The 17323-nt window shown below is 33.9% G+C and overlaps 1 long non-coding RNA gene across 2 annotated transcripts in view; it reads left to right on the top strand.

Annotated features, from left to right (window-relative positions):
* Positions 1–16917, top strand: part of LOC144381281 (uncharacterized) — a 476574-nt gene extending 459657 nt beyond the window's left edge. The window contains exons 5-6 of one of the 2 annotated variants that reach the window (XR_013446184.1): positions 14429–14821; positions 16017–16917. This is a non-coding gene — a long non-coding RNA (uncharacterized LOC144381281). The remainder of the gene's footprint in view (positions 1–14428; positions 14822–16016) is intronic. The other variant, XR_013446185.1, reaches the window with a different exon arrangement.
* Positions 16918–17323: the final 406 nt, after the last annotated feature.

Genomic DNA, 17323 nt, shown 5'->3' with positions numbered 1-17323 from the left:
GGCTACAGCTACACTGGAATTCACCCAGCCAATACAAAGAATGGTTTGACACAGTAAAAATGTCTTATCCCAAATGTTTCTAAATCCCTCTGTGTACCCTAAGAATAGTCATTCTTTATGGACTATGTTCCAAATGTAGATATTATAAGGCAGAAGTGCCTGTATTTGTACTTTTTAAAAACTTACTTTTAAAGAAGCAAAACTACTTTGCCACTTGTAAATATAAAGAGACCCTAGCAAATTTTATATAATATTCTTCAAGTTTAACCTAAATTGATCTCCTTGAAAAAAATGCACGAAATATTTAAAATGCAATGCCTCAAGGTCACCACCAAGCATTCTTGTTTTATGTAGAGGTGCTATGTGCTTCCATACAGCATTTTTAATTTGCATGTTTGTTAACCTCCTGATACAAATGATTCTCTGGCAGGAATATCTTCAATTTCATGCAGTTTTAGAGAGCTATTTTTTTCATGCATTATCACAATCCTCTGATTAATTGTAGTGTACATTCTAAAAGTAACATAAATGTGTACATAATATATATGTACATACACATATATTTAAATATCCATCATAACCGCAGAAGAAAGAGAGATGTAGGATGTACCCATTTGAGAATGCTAGAAGCATCCTGTGTAGTGGATATCAAGAGTCATAAATTTATAATATGAAACCATTGTGGCTTGAGGGATAAATATTCAGTACCTGGTATTACCTGATAAGGTCATACATATGTATAGCCCCATTTTATGTGATAATTACTGAATCTAGCTTAGCATCTGCTTTTACCAGATAAACTGAATTTATTATTTTGAATAAGGCAGTCACAATAATTCATAGCATTGCAAAGACTTGGAAAATAAAGGGGTCATAAGAAAGAGGAATGGTGAGTATGAAATTTTGTTAGAAATTTCAGTCAATATATAAAATGACAATTTTATTTTTTATATAAATTTTTAGAAATTATCAATTGTGGGCGCCTGGGTGGCTCAGTTGGTTAAGCGACTGCCTTCGGCTCAGGTCATGATCCTGGAGTCCCGGGATCGAGTCCCGCATCGGGCTCCCTGCTCGGCAGGGAGTCTGCTTCTCCCTCTCCCACTCCCCCCTCTTGTGCTCTCTCTCTCTCTCACTCTCTCTCTCAAATAAAAAAAAAAAAAAAAAAAAAAAAAAAGAAATTATCAATTGTATATTTAAACTCTATGTTCTCCAGGAAAAAAAAAAGTTAAAATAAAGCTCAGTCCAAAGGCATCTGAAGGATTTCTAAACTATCCATTTTAGCCCTTGAATTTTAAAGTGACTTTTATTGTATTTCAAAATAGCTGTGCATCGTCTCTCTGCACTTACCAACAAATAATTGAATATGTTTCTCTATTTCTTGTTCACCTGCTTACCATCTAACAGAGAATGATAAGCTGAGGAATGTATTTTAGTAATGAAAGAGATAAGCTAAAAAATAATGTAGCTAGTTGTTCAAAGATATAGGTGTAATAAATCCACTTTCACATCTATAGAATTCCTCTGCTTAAAATGATCAATTTTAAGTTGAATTGTTAAGCTAACTATCATAGATACTGCATTGTTTTTCCTTGATAAAGTTCAAGAGCTCAGATTTACCTCACACTATCATTGTCTTACTATATTTTGAATGAAAACAGTGTCTTCTTACTGGCTGACCCATACCAACATTCAAATTCCTAAGGTGTTTTTTTTTTTTTTTTTGACAGAGAGAGAGAGAGAGCGAGAGAGGTAACACAAGCAGGGGGAGTGGGAGAGGGAGAAGCAGGCCTCCTGCGGAGCAGGGAGTCCGATGCAGGGTTCGACCCCAGGACCCTGGGATCATGACCTGAGCCGAAGGCAGACGCTTAACGACTGAGCCACCCAGGCACCCCACAAATTCCTAGTTTTAATAGAATTGTCATTGCTTTTCAGTGTCGTAAAGATATAAAATTTGAATAAATGCATAAACAGGGACATTAAAATAATTACAAGAAATAAAGATGAATATTTAATCCTGAAGTAGGGATGCACACTCTACCCTTAAGAGGGGAGTATAAAATCATGAAGAAATAATAAATTATATATATATAAAGTAAAAAACCTACACAATAAAAACAAAGTTTAACAGAAAACTAGAAGGGAACTTAAAACATGTATGATAACCAAAATATATAACCAACATTATATAAAGAATTCTTAAATACTGCTAAATAATGAACATCCAACAGTTAAAAAAATTCTTTTAAAAAAAGCATTAAAAGAAGTAGGAATCTCTACTGAATATCAAAACATGTTCAACCTTCAATTCATCAAAGAAATAAATTTTAGTAAGAATGGAGTAGTATCTTTTTATCTACTCATTTACAAACAATCTTTAAAGGTGAATTAAAATATGCAGTGTTCATTTGGGGTCCAATTATATATTACTAATGGAAAGTACATAATGTTAAAATTTTTAGAAACGTGATTTGTCAATAAGTCTCAGAATCTTGCTATCTTTTGGTCTAACAATTATACTTGTTAAATTTCATTTCACAGAAAAAAAAATCAAATATATATATAGTAATTGTATCTCCTGGTAGTTTTTAAAAATCTATATAGAGAGACATCTCTCTCTGTCTCTTGTCAGTTTCTCTCCCTTTCTTCCTCTATATCTATTTCTCTATTTCTGTCTCTGCCTTTGTGCCCAGACATACACACAATTAACTGTATGTATGAACATTTATATATAATATGCCAGATTAACATTTTTATCTATTTGAAATATATAATGTATACACATACCCATAAAGTAGATAAATATGTTTTATGTTACTTAAAACAAGAAGCCTAACAGTTTTGCTTACTTTGTTAATGGATCTTTCCACCATCCTCAAAATTCTGTATTTCTTTTATCAGCATCAGATAGTGCATCCAACATTTGAATATTCTGTTTATTGCTTATTCATCTCATATATATTTTTTTTAATCACCTATTGCATGCCAGACACTCTGCTGGACTTGGGCAATAGAGTATTAAATTAGGTAAACAGAATTCTTGCCCTCCTGGATCACACAGTTCAGTGTGGAACATTGCTATTGAATAAATAATTACAAGCTCAAGGACTTCTATAAAAGAGAAGTTCAGAGTGCTACAGTATCATTAAATAAGCAGAACTGATGTAGTGTTAAGGGATAAAATTTTGCATAAAAAAATTAGAATTAAATCAATGGGATGTAGATAAAAGAGAACTGGGAGCTAAAACTTGCAAAGGGTGAAAGGTATTATGAGAAAAAGGAAATTCTAGGCAGAGGAACCAACCCTCAGTTTCAGGAGTATACATAAGGAGAAATAAAAGGAGACTGGTATATTGAATATTACAAAGGAGAAGAATGCAAGACCTGGGTCATAATACGGGATTTGTAATGGAATTCATAGGAAGATTATACATAAAATATTAAATATATAAAAATTTGTATTATAAAATATTTTTTCCAGAATTTAAGAGACCAGTATGAAGTTATCACAATAGTCCAAGGGAAAAATTATTTTGATTTTTGCTAGTGTGAAGGAAATATGAATGAAGAGATGTGGGCAGATATAAACCATACTCTAGAAAAACAAACAATGATACTTGCTCTTAAATGGTGAAGATGGCTAAAGGAGATTGGTATATCAAGGAGGAACCTCAAAATTTTCTCTTCAGCAACTGACTATCTGTAAATGTGCTTTATTGAAATGTAGAAGATTTGGGTGGAGGAGTAAATATGAATAGTTCAATTTTGGACATATTAAGTCTGAGATGTTTATGAAACATCTAAAGAGAAATGTCAAGGTAGTAGGGTATCTAGAATGCAAAAAAAATTGAATTGGAAATATGTATCTGTGGATTTATCATATTTAATATCATGTATATGGATAAGACAATCTAAAGAAGAAACAAAAAGCCCAATCTATAATAATTAGATCTTGTGTTCCTTCAACTTAGGAACTTATAAAAATATAGATGCCCAACTTCAGTCCACTGAAAATCTTCAGTCAATCAAAGTTTTGTGGAAAAAGAGTATGAATTAAAAAAAAAAAAATCCCCACATTTTAAAAAATGATCCCAAATATATAACAAAAATCCTAAGATTTTAAAAAGAATTTGGCCAATTCTCCATAACTGAGAGTTTTAACACTTCTCACTCTCCAGCTGATAAATAAGAAAAGATAAAAATTAGCTAGCATTTCAAACATATACATGAGATAATTAACAAATTTTAGTATGTATGTATATAAAATCTGAACTCCCCCAAGTAGAATAAGCAATTGTTTTTTGTAATACTAAACATTATTTTTGAATTGAACCAAAAAAACCCCACAAAGATTTAAATTCCAAATAGTAAATATCACAAGAACCTGTTCTATGACTATAGTGCAATAAAATTAAAAAATCAAATCCAAAAGGTACCAAAATTTAAAAATTAATCACTTCTGACTAACTTGCATTAAAGAAACAAATACAATAGAAATGATGAAATATTTAGAAAACCAAAAATATCTACTAAAAATATATAGGATAAAATTCCAAACAATAATTACAGGAAAATTCATAACCTTGGAAATATCAGAGAAATCCAATCATATTGAAAATAAACATTTAAAACAGGAAGATAGGAAATTTTAAAAAAAGAACTAGTAATTTCAAAGAAAATAGAAGAAAGCAAAACTTGAGATCCAAGTAAACATTAATAAAATAGAAAATAAACAATGAAAAAGGACTGATGAATAAAATTAAAAGTTAGCTCTTTTAAAATACAAATGAAATAGATGTGATCTAGATAAACTGTTTAAAAAAAAAAGTCCTAAGTAAACAATTTTTGAAGTTTGAAAAGTGACAAGATTTACATTTAATAGAAAATTGTAAGGATCATAACATAGAAATACAAAAGATTAGAAGATAATACTATGAAAAATTATATATCAACAAATTGGACAACCTAGGAGAAATAGATAAACTCCTAGAAACATATAACCTTCCAGAACTGAATAAGAACTAGAAAATCTAAACAAACCAATAGTTAGTAAATTAATAATAATAATAATAATAATAATAATAATAAATCAGTAATCAAAAACTACCAAAAAATGAAGGTCCAGACCCAGATGGATTCATAGGTGAATTCTATCAAACATTTAAAGAATAATTAAAACATATTTTTCTGAAACCATTCCAAAAAATAGAAGAGTGGAAAACTTCCAAATACATTCTGTGAGGCCAGCATTACCCTATTATTAAAACCAGATAAGACACCACAAAAAGTAAAACTACAGGCCAATATCCCTGATGAAAATAGATGTAAAAAATCCTCAACAAAATATTAGCAAACTACATTCAACAACACACTAAAAGGATCATTCACCAAGGTCAAGTGGGAATTATTCCAGGGATGCAAGGATAGTTCAATATTTGTGAATCAAACAACATGATATACCATATTAACAGAATGAAGGATAAAAATCATATGATCATCTCAATAGATACAGAAAAAACATTTGACAAAATTCGACATCCATTCATGATAAAATTCCTCAAAAAAGTGGGTTTAGAGAGAATGTACCCCAACATAATAAAGGCCATATATGAAAAACCCACAGTTAGCAACATACTCAATGATAAAAAACTGAAAGCTTTTCCTCTAATATCAGGAATAAGACAAGGATGTCCACTCTTGCCACTTTTATTCAACATAGTACTGGAGCTCCTAGCCACAGCAATTAGATAAGAAAAAGAAATAAAAGGCAACCAAATTGGAAAGGAAGAAGTAAAAATTTCACTATATGCATACAACATGATACTATATATAGAAAACTCAAAAGACTCCACCAAAAAAATCATTAGAACTAATGCATGAGTTTTGTACAGTTGCAGGATACAAAATTTAATATCCACAGGTGCCTGGGTGGCTCAGTAGGTTAAGCATCTGCCTTCGGCTCAGGTCATGATCCCGGGATCCTGGGATCAAGGCCCACATCCAGCTCCTTGCTCAGTGGGGAGGCTGCTTCTCCCTCTCCTTCCCTGTTCCTGCTCTCTATCTCACTCTCTCTATCTCAAATAAATAAATAAAGTCTTTAAAAAATAATATCCAGAAATCAGTTGTGTTTCTATACACTAAGAATAAAGTAGCAGAAAGGGAAATTAAGAAAATAATTCCATTTACAATTGCACCAAAAAGAATAAAATACATAGGAATAAACTGAAGAAGTAGAAAGGCCTTTACTCTGAAAACTATAAAATATTGATGAAAGAAATTAATGATATAAAAACTAAAAGATATTCCATACTCATGGATTAGAAGAATTCATATTGTTAAAATGTCCATAATACCCAAAGCAATCTACAGTTTCAGTATAATCCCTATCAAAATATCAACATTTTTCATAAAACTAAAACAAATGATACTAAAATTTGTACAGAACCGCAGAAGATGCTGGATGGCCACAGCAATCGTGAGAAAGAACAAAGTTGGATGTATCATAATTCCAGATTTCAAGATATACTACAGAGCTGTAGTAATCAAAACAGTGTGGTACTAGCACACAAATAGACCCATAGGTTGATGGAACAGAAGAGAGAGCCCAGAAATAAACCTATACTTATATGGTTAATTAACCTTTGACAAAGGAGGCAAGAATATGCAATGGAGAAAAGACAAAGACAATCTCTTTAATAAATGATGCTGGGAAAACTGACAGCTACACACAAAAGAATGAAACTGAACTGCTTTTTATACCACGCATAAAAATAAACTTGAAATGTACTAAAGAGCTAAATATGAGACCTGAAACCATAAATCTCCTAGAAGAGAACACAGTAATTGTAACATTTTTCTAGATAAGTACCCTAATGCAAGGGAAACAAAAAATAAATAAACAACTGGGACTGACTAGACCAAAATAAAATGCTTTTGCACAGAAAAGGAAAGCATCAACAAACCAAAAGGCAACCTACTGAATAAGCAAAGATATTTGCAAATGACATATTCAGTGAGGGGTTAAAATCTAAAATATATAAAGAACTTACACAACTTAACACTCCCCCAAAATAATCCAATTAAAAACGGGCACACCTGAATAGACATTTTTTCAAAGAAGATATGCAGATGGTCAACAGAAATGAAAACACACTCAACATCATTAATCATCAGGGAAATACAAATCAAAACACAATGAGATATCACCTTATACCTGTCAGAATGGCTAGACTCAAAAAGACAAGAAACAACAAGTATATGTGAGGACATTGAGAAAAATGAACTTTCATACACTGTTGGTAGGAAATTGGTACAGACACTGTGGTAAATAGTATGGAGGTTTCTTGAAAAATTAAAAATAGAAATACCATATAATCCATCAATTCCACTACTGGGTATTTACTCAAAAAATAAAAATAAAAACACTAATTTGAAAAGATATATGCACCCCTAAGCTTATTGCAGCATTATTTCTAATGGTCAAGATATGGAAGCAACCTAAGAATCAATAAAGAAGATGTGGAAATACACACACACATATGTATACAATGGACTATTACTCAGCCATAAAAAAGAATGACATCTTGCCAGTTGTGACAACATGAATGGACCTAGTAGTATTATGCTAATTGAAATAAGTGAAAAACAAATACCATATGATTTCACTTACATGTGGAATCTAAAAAAAAAAAAGAAGAAGAAGAAGAAAAATGAATAAACAAACAAAAAGCAGAATCAGACCTATAATACAGAGAACAAACTGATTGTTGCTGGAGGTGAGGGAATGGGCAAAATGGTTAAAAGGGAGTGGGAAATATAGGCTTCCAGTTATAGAATGAATGAGTCATGGGAATAAAAGGCATAGCACAGGGAATATAATCAATGATTTTGTAATCACATGGTAGGTGACAAAATGTTAGTTACACTTGTAGTGAGGATAGCATAATGTATAATCTTGTTGAATCACTATACCTGAAATTAATGTAACATTGTGTGACAACTATGCTCAAATAAAAAATTATAACATTTTCATATATGTTAATTTTTAAAACATAGAGGGATAGATGATATATTAGAAATAAACTATCAAGATGTGAATATATTAATAATGAACATATAATTTATAATAGTAATTTAAAATAATGTCATGAGCCCTAGATGGCATTTTCAGAGAGTTTGAGCAAAAATACCAATACCATGAGTTCTTTCTACAGATTTTCTATATGTTGGGAAAATTGAGATAGCTATCCAAATCATTTTAATAACTTTTTAGAACATTAAAATTCACAATTGATAAAGACAGTAAAAGAAAATCAGAAAGTAACACTGTTGTGTCAAAATAGATGAAAAACCCTAAATGAAGTATCAGCACATCACTAAAGTGATATAAGAATGAATGACCTAAGAGCATAAAGAACCCTTCAGACAGAAGCAGAAACAGGTGTGTGTATGTTTTTCCCCCTGCACTTTGCTTTAAAAGACTCTTAAGGAAACAGGTTATAAGACCCTGTTTTATGACTACAATGCAATGCATTTAAAATCTATTAGGATCTTGGGGTGCCTGGGTGGCTCAGTCGGTTAAGCGTCTGCCTTTAGCTCAGGTCATGATCCTAGGATCCTGGGATCAAGCCCCGCATCAGGCTCCTTGCTCAGTGGGGAGCCTGCTTCTCCCTCTCCCTCTGCCTGCCGCTCTGCCTACTTGTGTTCTCTCTCTCTCTGTCAAATAAATAAAATCTTAAAAAAAATAAAATAAAATCTATTAGGATCTATCACATTTGGATTTCAGAATTTAGGAGAGAAACATTAGCCCTTGGGCTGTGGGTTTTATAAACTGCATGATTATGGGTAATAAGCCTATTCTTTGCGCTGACCAAGCTTTGTACTGGCTGGAAGCTTTATACTCACAGCTGTAGGATATGGAGGAGCTTGGCTTCCATCCTTGTTCTCCCACTTCAGCAGTCATGGTTGGGATAGTATCAACCCATCTCCTGGGGTGTCTGGGGGCTACAGCCTAAGTCTTGCAGTTGTAGGCACATGAAAAAATAGCTTCCAGTCCTGATCTGCCACAACAGCATTCTATCAGGATTGATTAACTTCAGCACTTAACTTTTCCTGATTTCTATAGGGAAAGTTTGTATTTCCAAATTATTCTCCTCTGTAAGAGCCAAGCCCTTTTCACAGATGCCAGTTTGCAAGTGAGTCTTTTTAGATAAATTAACCACTACCTGTCAGTCTATCACCCTTCTTTGAACTGGTGGACTCTGCATCATAGCTCACTCCGTCATCCCCTATCATCTCAACCCTTTAGAGCTACAAGACTACTTGCTGGCACCCCGCAGAAGACACAGGAGAATGCAATGATTGACACACAGGAAAAGGAATACTATGATTAATACTTGAAGCTTTCCCAATAATATGAAATAAGACCATATCTGATACTATACTGTACTATGATCACTATTTTATAGGAAGTTTGTTTTTTCATATGAGGGCCAGAGGATAAGTATGAGAGGCTGGAAGAGGGGCCCTAAATAATTTGGAATGGCTGAGTGATTGATATTTCAGAATTCTCCCAAACTTCAAAATCTAGTAAATTCTTGTCATCCAGTATAGTGGGGGATCTGTCCAACATGGAATGCTTAGTTTAGAAATCTGAAGACTATATTTGGCATTAGTTTGATTCACAAGAAAGGGTGATACTACCTAATGGAGTATTCAAGAAAGCTGGTAAGATCTATAAGCAGAGTTGAGTCTTTAAAAGATACTGGAATAGCTATACCTCTCCCCTACCTCGCTTGGTATCTAAGGAAAATACAACATCATAAAATAGTAGAAAAAGCCAGCCTCTATGAGGATAGACCAACAAATCCAGGGTAACTTGTGTGACAATCTTCCTGGAATAATCCAAATGTAAGACAGTTAAAATATGCACAAGTGTCTTTCCGTGGCTCTTACGGTTTGTAGCAAACATCTATTTCTTGAAGTATCATAGCTACTGGCTCACTCCTTGGGTGATCAGCCTGGCAAGTATCCAGAAATTGGAGGCACGTTCTTCACTCACATGATTTTTGATAATTAGATTTGATTTATTTTGTACCACACCAGAGTGATAACAACCAGCATAGTGCTTATGAGTCACTCTGAGTCACCCACCCAAATGTTTGAATTTGGAAATGAGTATCACAAGAGACAAGGTAAAGTAATAAGTGTAGGCTCAGGCTGGAGCCACGATAGATAGCCAGGAGAAAGCAATGCCTTCAAGTTGATGTTATCTACCCTTTAACACATGATAAAATCCAATATTCCCAAATGCCTGAGAAAATGAGATCAGAGGAAAAAAAGGAAAGGTAGAACTCTTCACATATTTCAATTACTCCAGACTTTTACTATATCCCCTAATTCTCTACTCTTGGCTCCCAAAAATATGGGAGAAAGCAAAAGATTACATGCAAAGCATGACTTTACGCAGAGTATGTATATTATTAGCCCAGTGGAGCAGCCAGTTGCCAATGGAAGGCAAATTTGCATTTACAAAGCGCAAATGCTTTTTGAGATAACTATCTCCTAGTTCTATTGCCCTTGTGCTTTGTAAGTGATGAGAACAGACTAGTCACCTGACCTCACCTGTTTGGGTGATAGCTACATATCTCAAGAGTAAGCAGAGTTCTCTCTCTAAGGCTTCAGTTGTGTGTGTGCGTGTGTGTGCGTGCATGTGTACATGTATATGCACACATACACTTGTTTCCACAGTTGAGTCTTCATCTTAACATCAGTTATCAGATGACTGGACTTCTGGAGTCTTGGCACAATTGACTTGAACCATCCTGGGGACTACAATATGGACATATATATTTGAACTAAGCTATATGGACATATATATTTGAACTAAGCTAATCTCATTTAGACTAGATACAATCTAGGGATGTGAAGTGATTTTTCAGATGCAGTTAAGGTCCCAAACCAGGTGACTTTAAGTTAGGGATATTGTCCAAATAGGCTAATCACATGTCCCCTTTAAATCTGGGTCTAGGGATCAAAGCTAAGAGTCAGAAACTCTGAAGCGTGAGACGTATTTGATATGCCATTATGGTCTTAAGGTTAGGGGGTGCTATGTGGCAAGGAACAGAGGTAGGTTCTAAGGTCCAAGAATGGCTCCAGCTCACAGCCAGCAAGAAAATGGGGCCTCCATGTTACAACCTCAAGGAATTTACTTCTTCCAATAACAAGAATGAACTAGGAAGCAGATTTCCTCCAAGCCTCCAGACAAAAAATCATCCTGGACATCTTGATTTTAGTCTTGGTATCTCCTGAGGAGGGAACCCAGATATGCCATGCTGATTTCTGACCTACAGAACTGTTAGCAAATAAATGGATGTCATTTTAAGCTACTAAGTTAAAGGTAATTTGTTATACAGCAATAAATAACTAATGCAATATTGTAAAAACAATATTCCCATTCAAATTTCATAATTAGGTTGCAGTTCCAATCAAAATCCAAGTATATAATTTAAAGGTACTTGACAAAATTAATTCTAAAAAAATACAGAAAAAAATCTAAGACCAGACAAGATAATTTGAGGGAAAAAAAAAATCTTCCAGGGGCGCCTGGGTGGCTCAGTCATTAAGCGTCTGCCTTCGGCTCAGGTCATGATCCCAGGGTCCTGGGATCGAGCCCCGCATCAGGCTCCCTGCTTTGCGGGAAGCCTGCTTCTCCCTCTCCCACCCCCCCCTGCTTATGTTCCCTCTCTGGCTGTCTTTCTCTCTGTCAAATAAATAAAACCTTTAAAAAAAAATCTTCCAGTTATTGAGATTTACTGTAAAACAGTATTAATATTATTATATTGGAATAGACAACTATATTAATGTAGTATGGCAAAGAGCTTCCAAACAGACAAACATGTATATGAAACCTTGGTACATGCAGAATCAGCATAAAAATAAATAGGAAAAACATCAATTATAAAATAAATAGTATTGAGACAACTGGATTTCCAAATTGAAAAGAATAAAATTTGATTCCAACCTTATCCCACACAGAATAAGAATTTCTAGATATTTTAAATATTTGTATTTCAGAAGTAAAATTTTGTAACTGTTAGTAAAAATTTAGATAAATTTTGACCTTCATTACAGAAGAAAAGCAGGAATTTTTGAAATATGTATGCAAAGATGTTTAACAACCAGCAATTAGAGAAATACAAAAGAAAATAACAATGACAGACTACTCTTCACACATCAGATTACAAAAAAAGTCTACAAATGCCATAAGGGTGAAGTCTTAGCGCTCTGCTAAAAGAAGAAACATTGGCATAACATTTCTGTGATGCAATGACACACTTTCTAGTAAAATTAAAAATGGCTAGACCTTCAAACCCAGTAATTTCTCTCCTAAATTTATAACTTGAAGAAACTTGCACATCTACTCAAAATCTTATTTTTTTAAAGATTTTATTTATTTATTTGACAGAGAGAGAGAAAGCACGAGAGAGGTGTTGGGGACAGAGGGAGAGTGAGAAGCAGAGTGCTGAGCAGGGAGCCAGATGGAGGCTCAATCACAGGACCCTGGGATCATGACCTGAGTTGAAGGCAGATGTTTAACTGACTGAGCCACCCAGGCACCCCCCCAAAATCTTATTTTCAAGAACAGTCATTGCACTATTGTTTCTCAATAACCTAAATATTATAAAACAAAGGAACACATAGAATATTATATATGTATAAAATAGAATACTACACAATAATAAAAATACATTGAATCTGCATGATTCAATATGGGCTTTGTCTTAAAAATAAATTGGTGAATGAAAAAAACAGAATTAGGACTACTTGGAGAAATGGCTGATTTTAGGACTGGCACAGATAAATATAAAATAATCCTAGGACATCTTGCAATGCCAGAAAGATGGAAGGTGCTAGAAAAAAAAAAGCCATAATAATGAAGTCATATCAAAGGAACATAAAGAGCCAACTGAATAGCTCCCACTGAAAAGCCAAAGCTTGAATAATGTGAACAACCAAATACATAAAGTGGTTTTGGATTATAACCCAAAATATAAAATAAATATCCATGAATGCATACTGATATAAAATGTTTGAATAACTAAAAATAAAAATGGAAGAGAAGAGACAAATCTCATTTGCAGAAGATTTTGAAATAATTTATATAGTCTGCTCTCATGGAGGGAGAGCATAACTCCCAATGTAAACTGCATACAATGACTTTCTTCTAAAGAGTATAGTCTGAACAAAGGGTGGGGAGTAACTTTACAGTGGAGAAACCTGAAAAATACCCTTTACCATGTGGTCAAGACTAACATCATTAATGGTAAGTCTATTAGACTTATCTATTAGATTGTTGGTACCCTTGAGATCATGTGACAAGAAAGGTACTTTATGATCTTTCTCCCCAAAACCCATCATCCCATTCTAATCATGAAAAAAATAATCAGACAAATATCAATAGAGGGACATTTTACAAAATTGTCAAGGTCATCAAAATCAAGGAAGTCTGAGGAACTGTCATGGCCTACAAGAGCCTAAGGACACTTGACTACTAAATGTAATGTGGTACTGTGGATCAACTCCTAAAAAAAGGAAAGGATATTAGGTACAAATTAAGGAAATCTGAATAAAAATAAAGACTTTACTTAATAATAACATATCAACACTGGTTTATTATTTGTAATAAATGTACCACACTAATGTAAAACGTTAATAGGGGAAACTTGGTGTGGGGCATATGGTAGTATATGGTATATAGTAGTATAAAGGTAGTTTATTTTTAGAAAAAAAGCAGAGCTAATTGTTTAGGATGATTCTATTTTTCAAAAAAATGAAAGATAAAATTTTAAAAGTTATTAAATCTGGGGATATATTATTATATATAATATCACACTGTAAATTCTTACAACATACTATTTTTGGTGTGTTTTAATTTTTTTAACCCTTAAAAAAATCAACTTCACATTTTAAGAAAAAAGAAACTCTGCCAAATATCCTTTGATTAGATCAGGTTGAATAATCACTGATATTAACCATCACAGAACTGCTGACTTGAGTGTATATGATGCATTTTTCCCTCCTTTCACATCTATGTGTTTTAATTGAAGTAAGGAAGTCAAAGAGTGCTATTGACTATTTAGCTTTATAAGTAATAGTTGCAATACCTTGACAAATGGAGACCTGCTGCAACCCTCATTGCTTTGCAGAATCTTTTACAAGTAAACACTTTAGTTTATAATAAAGCCCCTGAAACCAGGCAACAGAGACAGCAGGTTTTCAGATCCCGAGTGCTAACAGGTAATTTTTATTTATAAAAATACTTCAAACAGCTGAAAGCCTACTACTATAAGATGATTTGGAAATAATATTAGCATGTATTTATGCTATATTATAGATAACCTGCTTAATTTCCTCCACTTTGTCTCTACAGGGGTCAAGGCTGCAGAGTGTGGAAGAAGCAAAAGTGCTCTTTGTTCTCTTCCTATACTCAATGTTCAAACTCACTGTACATGTGGACAGCAGAGAACAGCTCGGTGGATAATAGACAAGCTTGTCATTTTCTAGAAGTTTCTGAAAGCCTTTTCTAAAAAGGGTAGTGGTAGCAAAGTGCCTAGCATTATGAAAAAAATAAAAAAGAAAAGAAAGAAAAAGAAAAGAAAGAAAAGATAGATATAAAGAAAAAAAACAAGCAGTCTAGAGAATCAAGAGAAAGAAAAGCAACAGACTGAGAGTACGAAAATGTGGTTATCCAGACAGTGAAAGACAGCTCTGCAAAAATGATAATGTGTTAATTATTTAAGACTGCCCTAAGTGGACCTGACAGGTAATTACTAATGACATTCTTGTGGTTATGGCCCCATTGGGAATATGGATAAGCTGAGGCAAGTCATTTGTCTAAAATCATCTGGTTAAAGACTATTGTTCTCTGACCAAGTTGGAAACTAGTATTAATTAAAACCAAAGGGATGAATGCTTCTTTACATTACCAAAGCAATACAATAGATGGCCCCTTTAAACGTGGAATTTGCTTCACTGGTTCAACCTCATCTTCCATTCCTTGGTTTTAGTGAGAAATTAGCTTCAAGAACACATGGGGGGGGCACTTTTCTAAAACAAAGCCTTGTCTATTTATAAAACCTGGGGGGCGGGAACATGTCTTTTTTTTTTTTTTTACAACAATGGTTCTTAATTTTTTTTTGTGAAAGGTGACAGAACCATTAAGGAATGTAATAAAAAATACATGAACTTTCTCTGCTGACCACAAAATGTGTACACATACTGACCTTTAGAATTTTACAAACAACATGGTGGAGGTCATCACACTCTGGAGTCCAACAAAAAATCATGGGTTTAGAACTTATTATTTTTTTTCTAATCATTTAAACTCTGGCAACTGTTATCAGTTATATAATGGTATAAGTGTTTCTATAATCTTAAATAAGAACAATTGTGAAAATAAGCACAAAGCTGCATATTATCTTAAAAATTTGCATGAAACATTTACACACAAAATAGATTTAGCACTTAAGAGGTAGGACGTATGTTGGTTTTGTGATGGGGAGCATCATGGCAACTAACAGCTTTAAAATGTGGAGGGAGACTGTTTTCACCTTAAGTAATTTTTAAGGTGAATAATTTTTCATCTTAAAATGTATGTGATTGAGAGCAAAGGGTTTACTAATTTAGAAATATAATCAAGAAAATGTATCTAGGGATATTTTAAATAGTTTCTAGAAACATGTATATCAGATTTTTAATATATTTATATGAGAAAAAATAAGACAAATCTCTTAATTTCATTTAAAGAGTTATTACAAGAACATAAAAAGCAAATTCACAAGTGAAAGAAGTAGATTACTGTACCAAAGCAGAAACTAGATGTCGACACCAGTCTTTGTAGGTAGATATGCTTATGCCTACAAATATACATATATCAATCAATTATGTCAATCTAAAAAGTGTTGCTTTGTTGCTTAGTTCAGAAAACATTGAAAATTTCTTTATTTCTCACTTGACAGATATGTATGGAGCTCTGGCCATCTTCCAGGGATTATGCTAGGTGATGGGAATACAGTGGCAAAGGAAAAGGCATCGTTCTTTTCTTCATGGAACTTGCAAATCCGAAGGGGGCAGAGTAGGGGCTTCATGTGACCGGATAATAGCCTGCCTTTCTGACCTTCTCTTATATCATTTCCCCTTTTTTTTGTCAATTCTACACATAAACTTTCTTTTAGGTCCTCTCTTTCCCGGCTTCCAGTATTTTATATTTGGTGTTCTTTGGAAAACTTTATACACTGATCACCAGCCAGCACCTACCAGTTCTCTTCTAGCTAACTCCCAACTTTTTTTCAGGGCCCATTTTGTTTTTTCCTCAAGGCTACTTGAGCTTTTGTAATTCCCTAAATTTTTCTTTAATACTCAGTATGCCACAAATTATTTACCCCAAATCTGTGCTTTTTACTAAATTCTGTTGAGATAAGGAAACTGAAGCGTCTCCATTTTAGAAAGACTCCATTTCTGCTGTTTCTCTGCTAGACCCCATTTCACCTTGCATCTGAATAAACCAAGGAAGCCATGTTCCCACTCCAAGAGGGCAGCAAGAAAGTTAATCATTCTGAGTTTTGTCCTAGGCCCCCAAACACTTGAAAACATCAAAACAGAACTGGATCCCAAACATGTTCCAAGAATATTAGCTTTAAACAAACTTTAGTGGACACTGGCATCAATACCCCCTTACCCTCAATGATTTATGGAGTAACACCTATTGTTCAACTGACACTCACCTTTGATTGGACCCTCCCCTGGATTCCTGAAGGAGCATGTACCCTAGACTACTTTCCAATATAAACTCTACCCCAAGTGATAACGAGACTCACTTTTCCTTTTCTGAGTCTCCCAGACAGTCCAACTGTTATGCTCTGTCACTTACTATTCAATAAACTCTGCTTTCACTTCCTCGTGGCTTGTGTTTGATTTCTATCATGTGGGAAGCCAAGGGCCCTCCTGGCTGGTCTTGTGGAACCCCCACTGGGTCCTCAGATCCAGCCTTCTTATGTCACTGGAATCCATAATGGATTCCAAGGCCCAGGAAAATTTCCAGAACAGAGTAGGTGGTTGATAAAAATTTAGAGGATAAATACATGATGATAGGACTAAATTAAAAAATTAGCTAATGCATTATTGAAAGAATACGATTTGTAGGAGCTTCAAGTGCTCTGTGACAAGAGTGAGACCTATAAAAGGAACATGTAAGTCTGTAGCTGACGGTAGATGCCATTATCACTACAGGCAAAAACCAAGTGTAGTGTTTCATATGGGAAGTCAC

This window comes from Halichoerus grypus, chromosome 3 (assembly GCF_964656455.1).
Source record: "Halichoerus grypus chromosome 3, mHalGry1.hap1.1, whole genome shotgun sequence".
Lineage (NCBI taxonomy): Eukaryota > Metazoa > Chordata > Mammalia > Carnivora > Phocidae > Halichoerus > Halichoerus grypus.
This window is presented reverse-complemented; position numbering and strand designations above follow the sequence as displayed.